Source organism: Echinops telfairi, unplaced genomic scaffold, assembly GCF_000313985.2.
Source record: "Echinops telfairi isolate 266 unplaced genomic scaffold, ASM31398v2 ScPeMD7_5592;HRSCAF=6446, whole genome shotgun sequence".
In the NCBI taxonomy this organism is placed as follows: domain Eukaryota; kingdom Metazoa; phylum Chordata; class Mammalia; order Afrosoricida; family Tenrecidae; genus Echinops; species Echinops telfairi.
Window position 1 is genome coordinate 14,830,062 of NW_022109491.1, and position 9,293 is coordinate 14,839,354.

Genomic DNA, 9,293 nt, shown 5'->3' on the forward strand with positions numbered 1-9,293 from the left:
AAAGCTTCCTGCTCCTGTAAAGAGTCTCAGAAACCCACAGGGGCAGTTCTACATGCCCTATAGGGTTGCCACCAGTCAGCATGGACTCAACAACAGGGAGTGAGGCTGTTTCAGGGCAATGGGTGGTACAGCATGAAGACCACTGAATTGTCCCTGGGAAGCATGTTGAAGCAGCAACTGTTATGTAAACCTGTGCAGTTGCAGGTGGGGGTGGTAGGTGCCATCAAGTCGGTTCCCCCTCTTCGCAACAGAGTGAAACACTGCCCAGTCCTGCACCAGCGGCACAAGTGTTTTCATGCTTGATTCCAGTGTGGCAGCTGTTAGATAGCCAGACAAGGACAGGGGAGTTGTCCCTCCCATGCCTGCAAGGCCCCCATGGAGGAGATTGGGAAGGAATCAGGCGAGCATTAGGCACCTATGAAGACCTTAACTGGGCATATTCAAATTCAGGCCCCAAGCCAGGTGAGTGTTATACCTGGGCTGCCCAAACTAGGGCTTCCTTCCGCCAGTGGGGTCAACCAATACCTTTGACTATGCCTCTCCAGCCAGAGTTTTAAAACACTCTGGCGGCAGGACGGCTGGTCAGTGGCAGATCAGAGAGAACCCTCTCTTCTCTCTTTCACCCTGCCCCAGCGCCCACTATTTCCATGCTGCTCTCTCTGGCCTCAGTCCCGCACGTGTGGGTGTGCAGTTCCACGAGGTCGCTGTGTCCCATTATGAGCCCCGGTGCGGCTTCCTCGTGGTTTGGCAGGCTCCCCTGAGCTAGCGTGTACTCTTTGAGACTGTAAAACCTGAAACTTGTCCTGTCCTTCATAAAAACTCACTTAGATTACAAATCAGGCTTTGGTGTGAATTCTTTCTAGTGCGGCGTCAAGAACCGGGTTATCACCCAGAACTTGAGAAACCCCACGCAGCCACTGTGTCGATGCATCCTGTGGAAGAGGGTCTTCCGCTTTTTCATTGCCCCTCTGCTTTACCAAGCATGCGGTCCGTCTCCATGAACTGGCCTCTCCGGGCAACAGGTCCAAAGGACAGGAGACTAGGTCTTGCCTCCAAGGAGCATTCGGGTTGTGCTTCTTCCAAAACAGGTGTGTTTGTTCTTTTCACAGTTCGTGGTACTTTCAATATTCATAGCCAGCACCATCAATTAAACGCAGTGATTCTTCTTTGGTCTCACTTATTCAGTGTCTGAATTTTATATGCATTGGAGATGATTGAAAATTCCATGCATTGGGTACAGTACCACAATTTTAAAACAAACAAACAGGAAAGCCAGGCTGGTTTAAGGCTCTTTCTCCCAGAAGCTCCAGCCCTCCAGCACAGGAAGGCCCCGCCACCAGGACCACCATTTACAGTTGATTGGTTCCAAGGCTGCCCAATCTCTGGTTTGACCGACTGCTGAGAATGTGCCTTTCCACCCCAGCCGTACAAGCCAAAGTATGTATGTGCCCATACACATTGCATCTATAAGAATTGCCTGGACCTTTTGTTCAGCTGTAGATTCTGATTCTGACTGTGCTAGGTGGACATGCAAATTCTCAGCATCAGTTTGGAACCAGGGGATGCGATTGGAAGGCCAGTTTTTATTCTTGAGGAGATTACAGATCAAACCCTTCCTCCCTCCTAGTGCCTGGTGGGAGTCCCAGGTGCAGCGCTGTGTCTGACCGGCCCAGGACCCTATAGGTATGGCGTCCTTAGGATGGCCGTGGCTCTGGCTCCGCAAAGAGCAGAGGCTGTGGCAAGGTCTCAGGTGCAGGTAGTTTGTAATGTGAACCCAAGAAGTACCAGAAGCAGGTAGGGAATGAAGCAGGGGAGAGAGGGGGAGAGCAATGAATGGGGCAGGACACTGCATCGCTGCCAGGCGTAACTGAGCCTCAGACCTACCTAGGACCCTCTAAAACCTGTTTTAGGATACAAAAGCGATTCCAATCTCAAATATAATTTAGAAGAACTTTTTTTTAAGTGTTAAAAGGGACGCAGGTAACACAAAGACATAGACACATCACCTGGATCAGGAAAGGCATTAGCATGAGGTCAAAATGGCGACTGAGGATTCACAGTTGGGATGTTAATTAAATAGGCATGGGACAAAAGAACTGTCACAAATGCCTGTTGGTGGCAGATCAATACATCACATTTACAGGTGTGACTACAGAATCAGGAACAGGGCCATAGGACACTTACATTAGGCTAGGTAGAAGAGCTCACAAGATTGGTCCAGGGCCTTCCAGCCAAGACAGCCCGGGCAAGACGGTTAGTGCATGACTCATGACAATTCAAACCCCAGTACTGTCCCCAGTACAATGACTTCTATCAAGGACACACTCAGGCAAGCCCCTAGGAGAGACTGCCCTCCCTGGGCTGTCTGGAGAGGAATGGAGATCATCTATTTTTTCAAGGCACTCTGCCTGGAAATTGCTAATTTTAAGTTCAGGCCAAAGCTCAAGAAAATTAAAACAAGTCCAGGAGAGCTAAAACATGACCTTGAGTCTCTCTCAGCTGAATTTTGAGAACATCTCAACAGCAGACCTAATGCCATGCGGACAGCAGACCTGAAGCGTTGGGGGATGGTGTCAAGAACACCAAACATGAAGGAAGCGAGAGAGTGTTTAAAGGACAGAAGCGAAAGAAAAGACCAGCGTGGATGTGAGAAGAGACTGTGAAAGGTGCTCTCAATCATAGAGTTGCTGAGGGCCCTGGAAGAAATGGATAAGGCAAAGAGCTGAAGAGAACATGTCAAAGGGCAGCTAGAGAATGCAGGGTTACATATTATAATGATATGTGCAAAAAACTAGAACTAGAAATCAAGAAGGAAGGATGCTCAGCACATCTTAAACTGAAAGAACTCAAGAAGAAATTCAAGCCCTAAGATGCAATATTGAAAGATTCTCTGGGAAAACATTGAATGATGCAGGAAGCATCAAAAGAGGATAGAAAGAATACCGTCACTACCAAAAATAGTTAGTCAACAGTCAACCATTTCAAGATGTAGCATATAAGCAGGAACCAATGGTATTGAAGGAAGAAGTTCAAGCTCCCTTGCAAGCATTAGCCAAAAAACTCCAGGAATTGATGGAATACCAATTGAAATCTTTCAACAAGCTGATGAAGCACTGAAAGCACTTACTCATCTATGCCAGGGAATTTGAAAGACAGCTACTTGGCCAAGTATAGTTGTACCCATTCCAAATAAAGGTAACAGAAGGCTCACCTTATAGAACAATATCATTGATCTCACATGCAAGTAAATTTTTCAGAAGATCATCCAACAGTGGTTGCCACAGAACATTGGCCAAAAGCTTCCAGAAGTTCAGGCTAGATTCAGAAGATGATGTGTAGAAAAGGGCTAGCCGATGAATCATGACTGCAAGCAGAAAATACCAGAAAGATGTTTACTTGTGTTGTATGGACTATGCTAGGGCATTTGACTATGTGGATGATAACAAATTATCAGTAGTCTTGAGAAGAATGAAAATCCCGCAACGCTGCATTGTGATCATGCAGAACCTGTACATGGATCAAGAGGCAATTGTGCTAACACATCATGGAAATACTGCATCGTTTAAAGTCAGGAAAGGTGGCTGACAGGGTTGTAGCCTCCCATCATAACTATTCAATCTGCATGCTGTGCAAATCCTCTCAGAAACCAAGTTATATGAAAAAGAATATGGCACCAGGATTGGAGGGAGACTGAACAATCTGCCATATGCAGGTGACACAATGCTGTTTGCTGATGAAGATCAAGGGTATAATCCATACCTTCAGTGTGGGGTATAATGCAATGGAAAGAAAACCAAAATCCTCACAACTGGACCAATGGATAAGATCACGATCAATGGAGAGAAGATTGAAATTGACAAGGACTTTATGTTGCATGGATCCATAATCAATGGTCATGGACGCAGCATTGACGAGCTCAAAGGATGCACTGCACTGGGTCAATCTGCTGCACCAAGAACTCTTTAGAGTGTTGAAAAGCAATCATGTTACTTTGTGGTCTGTGATGTCCCTGAGCCACGCCATGGTGTTCTGACTCACCTCCTATGCATGTGGAAGTTAGACATCGAACAAGGGAGACTGAAGAAGAATCCATGTGTTGGAAGTATGATGTTGGAGAAGAGTATTGAAAGTACCATGGACTGCCAAAGGAACAAAGAAACCAGTCGCTGAAGAGGTACAGCAGAACCCTCCTTAGTGGCAAAAGATGGTGCAATTTCATCTCACGTACTTTGGACATGTTGTCAGGAGAGACCAGTTCCTGGAGAAGGACATCCTGCTTGGTAAAGTAGAGGGCCGGTGAAAAAGAAGACCTTCCACAGGATGGATTGATACCGTGGCTGCTCTAATGGGTTCAAGCCTAAGAACAATTGTGAGGATGATGCAGGGCTGAGCAGCGCTGGGTTCTGTTGTCCGGCGGGTTGCTTGAGTTGGAACTGACTACACAGCACCGAGCAACAACCAGCAGCTGAGGGCAAGATGATCGATCGACACCTGTGGTTCTCAACTTCCTCATGCCACGACCCTTTCATCGAGTTCCTCATGGGATGGTGACCCACCCACCCCCAACCTTAAAATGATTTTCATTGCTACTTCATCACTGTCATTTTGCTACTGTTATGAATCGGGCAACCCCGTGAAAGGGTTGTTCGACCCCCAAAGGGGTCGCGACCCACAGGTTGAGAACCGTGGGTTGTTGATCAGCGGTTCTGAACATACACCCTTGCTTAATGGTCAGAAATAATTCAGTGGAGGCTTCAAGTATGGGGGGGGACTCTGCAAATGGGTTTTGTGCTGTCACCACCATCCCATCCATACCCTTGTGCAAGCTGGGTTGATCCAAATTTAAGCTCAAATACAATCACACCAAACCTACTGCCATCAAGCCCACTTGAACTCCTAGTGATCCGAGCGATGGAAGCTCTCTGAGACAGTCACTCTTTACTGGAGCAGATGGCCTCCTCTCTCACTCTGGGCATTTTGTGGCTTGAACCGTAGACCTTGCAATTACCAGTCAACACTTACACCTCAGAATGTTCCACTGAACAATAAGCATTCAGGGTAGTGACCCACCAACCTGTGACTTAAGATGACCCCTGATGCCAGGGAACTGTGCTCCAGAGGATTTGTAATGGCTGATGTTTAGGATGTAAACTATCCAGCCTTTCTTCCAAGGCACTTCTGGGTGGACTTGAACCTTCAACTTTGGGGTTGGCAACCAAGTGACATAACTATTCCACCTTCATTAGTTGAGATAATCCCGTGGTTACCAGGAATTCTGCCTCTCTCACATACAGGCCAGTGGCATAGTGGGCTGTGCATTGAACTGAAAACCAAAAGGTCAGAGGTTCACATCCACTAACTCCTCTATGGGGAAAAGATGAAGCTAACTGATGAAACATTTAAAGTCTAGGCAACTCACAGACACAACTCTACCCTGTCCTATGGGATCATTTCGGGTCAGAATCGAATCGATGGCAGTGAGTGAGTTTGACCCTCCTGTGACCACAGGATGTCCTCAGACAGAGAGATGTAAGAAGCTGCCACCTCTACCAAAAGTGTCTGCAGATGACCTCCTGGATGAGCAGGGGCCACTTGGGTGCTGGCTACCCCTCCAGAGTGAAGACTTGGGGAAGAAAGTGGGCTTTGGAGCACTCAAAATCTGAGAACACACCTGCCTGCCGTGGCTCGTGGTTCCTTCAGCAGGTCATTCAAAAATAACTAAGTGAACACCTGCCAGGGCCGAAATCCTGCTTTTCTGCATAGCCATGCCGTCCCTGGTATAGGAAAAAACCCCACAGACTCAGAACTTGCAGCTGTGTTTTATTGGGACCACACAGCAGGAAGGAAGCCCAAAAGTGCTGGTCCACAGAGGCCAGGGCCACACCCCCACCACCCAGTGTGTTCATGCTTCAAAGCTAGATAGCTGCCTTTCACTCCAAGGCTGCCCAAGATTCCCTTCAAGGCTTTCTGGGATCAGCAGGGAAGGGGGCCATGAAGCACAAAATGAGAGCAGGTATCATTAAAAGGGTGGCATTTGGGCAAAGGCTTAAAAGAGTTGGACAGGAAGCTGGCCTGGGAAAGCATTCTCGGTGGGGCAGGAGTGCACTTGGTGCTCCAGAACAAGGCAGGAGGCCAGTGGAGCCCAAGCAAGGTACGCAGGGGCAGAATGAGCTCCGAGCAAGGCTGAGCGTTCAGGGAGGTGAGGGAGAGCTGGGTGAGGGAGGGCCTGGGGGCGGACACCTCTGTGATTTCAGGTCCCATATGCAGTTTTGAGGACAAGCCAGCCTGTCTCTCCTCCCGGTAGTGGCTTTCCCTAACCAGGGACAAGGGTTCTTGCACTTTGCCCTGAACTGACCCAGGCAAAGGCGTGAGACCCATTGGTGGAGATTGTCCAAACCTCACCCATAAAATGCAAAAGAGAGAGAGTGAAGCCGGGAAGCAGCAGGCTGACGGGAAACTGCAATTTCACCACCTAATAACCCAGCATGTTTGTGATGTTCAGGTTCCAATTTTTGTATCGTCACGGTCAATTACAGGTCACAAATGATTTCCAAAGTGGACTGCCCAGGGAGGCAGTTGTGCAAATCCATTTTCCACGGCCGCCCCACTTCCAGGCTGCTCAGCCCCCAAAATGGTCTTTGGAGCGAATCATGTCAAAGCACAGAGACCAAGGGAGCGGAGGGAAGGCCGGGAGGGGAGAGCCCAAGGCTGGTGACAGAACAAGGCAGAGCCCAGATGGTGGGTCCACCCAGCTCTGCCGCACACACTGTGAGACCTAGCCCCCATCACCTCACCTCTCTGAGCCTTTGTCCTTCAGGACATGACGGGGCCCCACACACTTACCTCACAGGAGATGCTAAGAGATGCCCACTCCAGCAGGCTGAAGAGAAAGGCCCCAACCACATGCCTGGTCCGCAAGTGAGCACCTGCTTTCCTTTCAGAATAGTTTTAGTGAGGTCTTGGAGCCCTGGGGGCATCGTGCTTAACCACAAACCCCTCCTCAGGAAAGAGATGAGGCTTCTACTCCCTCGTTATAATCTCAAACAAATAAACAAACTAGCACAAAGAGACTTACAATCTCAGAAACCCACAGGGGCCGTTCAATTCTGTCCTATAGGATCACAGTGCATCCGCGTCAACTCGATAGCAGTGAGTTAAGGTATAATTGACATACCCCCAAACGCATCTGTTATTGAATCATTAAATCATTAAAAAAAATTTTTTTCATGACTTTCTTTTTAGCAAATACAGTACTACAACTACCACCACAATCCAATTTGAGAAAATTGCATTCCCTTCCCACTTCCCAAAAAAAGTCTCTAGAATAATCCTTTGGGGTTAGAGCCCCATCCCTAGGAAGAAGACGTTAATGCCGCACAAAGCAAAAGAGAAAAGGTGTCACGTATTGGGTGGCACTTGTGTCAGGTAGCCCAATAAGCAAGATAAGCATGGACTTACTTGTTCTTACTTACTAATCTGAACAACTTTTCTTGACACCCATAAGTAAGCACAAGTAAGCTTGTGCTTACCATGCTTATTAGATAATCCACCCACCCCTGAGTCTACCCACATGAAATTGCTTTTTATAAATCGAAAAGGTCCTAATATTGGCAACAGCACTTCGCTTAACCTTTGAAGGAAGGGCATTGATAAAGACAGTCTTATGAATAGTGTTTTGCCTATGAACTCACGCCTCAAGCGTTGCTTATATCCTGACTGTATACACGGGTTATCAGACTGCCAACTCTGCATATTGGACTTGGTGCAGGGATCAAAGGAACTTTGTTTTTCCCAAGGGCTGACTTTGCCCTCAACTTTCACCTTCGATGGAATCTTTACAAACTCACCCCCAAGGGGATGGTCTACTACTGAGGCAGTCCACACGAGGACCTCCAATTCACAGCAGACAAAGGGGGCATGGAGTAAGAAAGACGGAAGAAAAGACAATGTATTGAGCGATGGCGCTGACAAAGAATATTGAAGGTACCGGGGACTGCCAAAAGAACATACAAATCTCTCTTGGAACAAGGGCAGCCAGCATGCTCCTCAGAGGCAAGGATGGGGAGACTTCATCTCACGGGCTTTGGACATGTTGTCTGGAGAGATCAGTCCCTGAAGAGGGACATCCTGCTTGTAAAGCAGAGGAGCTGTTAAAAAAAGAAGACCTTCGGCAAAATGGAGTGACACAGTGGTGGCAACCCCCCACTCAAACATAAGAACAATGGTGAGGGTGCCACAGGACCGGGCCGGGTTTCCTTCGGTTGTGCTTCGGGTTGCTATGGGTCAGTAGGGACTCCGTGGCACCTAACAACACCAACAACAGAAAGCTTAGCCCTCGAGTTTGGGTGTTGGCATCACTAGGAGGCACATTGTCTGTCCTGTGCATCTGCCCTCCACGCGCTCACCAGCATGAGCTACAGTGACTACCTCATCCTGACCCAGCCTCACCCCAACATATATGCTCACCGCTGGCAATCACTCCCCCACTCCCCTACCATCTTTTTTCCTCTGAAGCCCTGGATGGGAGGAATAAGAGCCAGCAGGAGACTCCAGGGAGGCCCTGCTCTCCGGAGCTTTCATGGCTGACCCTACCAGGCTGTTTCAAATGAGTCACACTTCATAGACATAAAAGGACCCCAGTTTGAGAGGGTTTCGTGATTTTGCATGGCTTATTCTGGTGTGTGTGTGTGTGTGTGTGTGTGTGTGTGTGTGTGTGAATTTCTCTGTTTTTGTTTGTTTGTTTGTTTTTGAGTGCCTCTATTCTTTACTAGAGTTAAAATCCATGAACAGACAGGCCAGATATTTTTTCTTTTTTCTCTCCAGCCCCTCGATGCAATGTGCCTGGCACAGAGCTCTTGCCATAATTGGAACAGAGCACTTGCTCAGTAACTAACAGATGTCCTGAATGAGAGAGAGCAGACAGGCTGCCTAATATCTGTAAACGCCCCACCACCACCACCACCACCACCCACACATACAGGACCTGGCATCATTGCAGACCCGAGAGGAGAGTTTGACCGTGTAACAATAATTGTACAATTCTGGAGGGTCTGCAGGAACAGATTCAAGGGGGTGGGACTACATCCATGCGTGGCAGAGACATCTTGCCCCAGTGCGAGCTGACCTCTGCCTGTACTGCTGCCTTGTGGTGAGGCTTCCTGCTCACGGCAGGGATGGCTGCCTGCCTGCCAGCAGCCAAATGGGGAGTTTCCAGTTCCAAACCAGACGGTGAAAAGAGCAGCGCTCCACAGCAGGCTCCTGGCATCTTTGAATTGAAGGGCGCAAGACCAGAC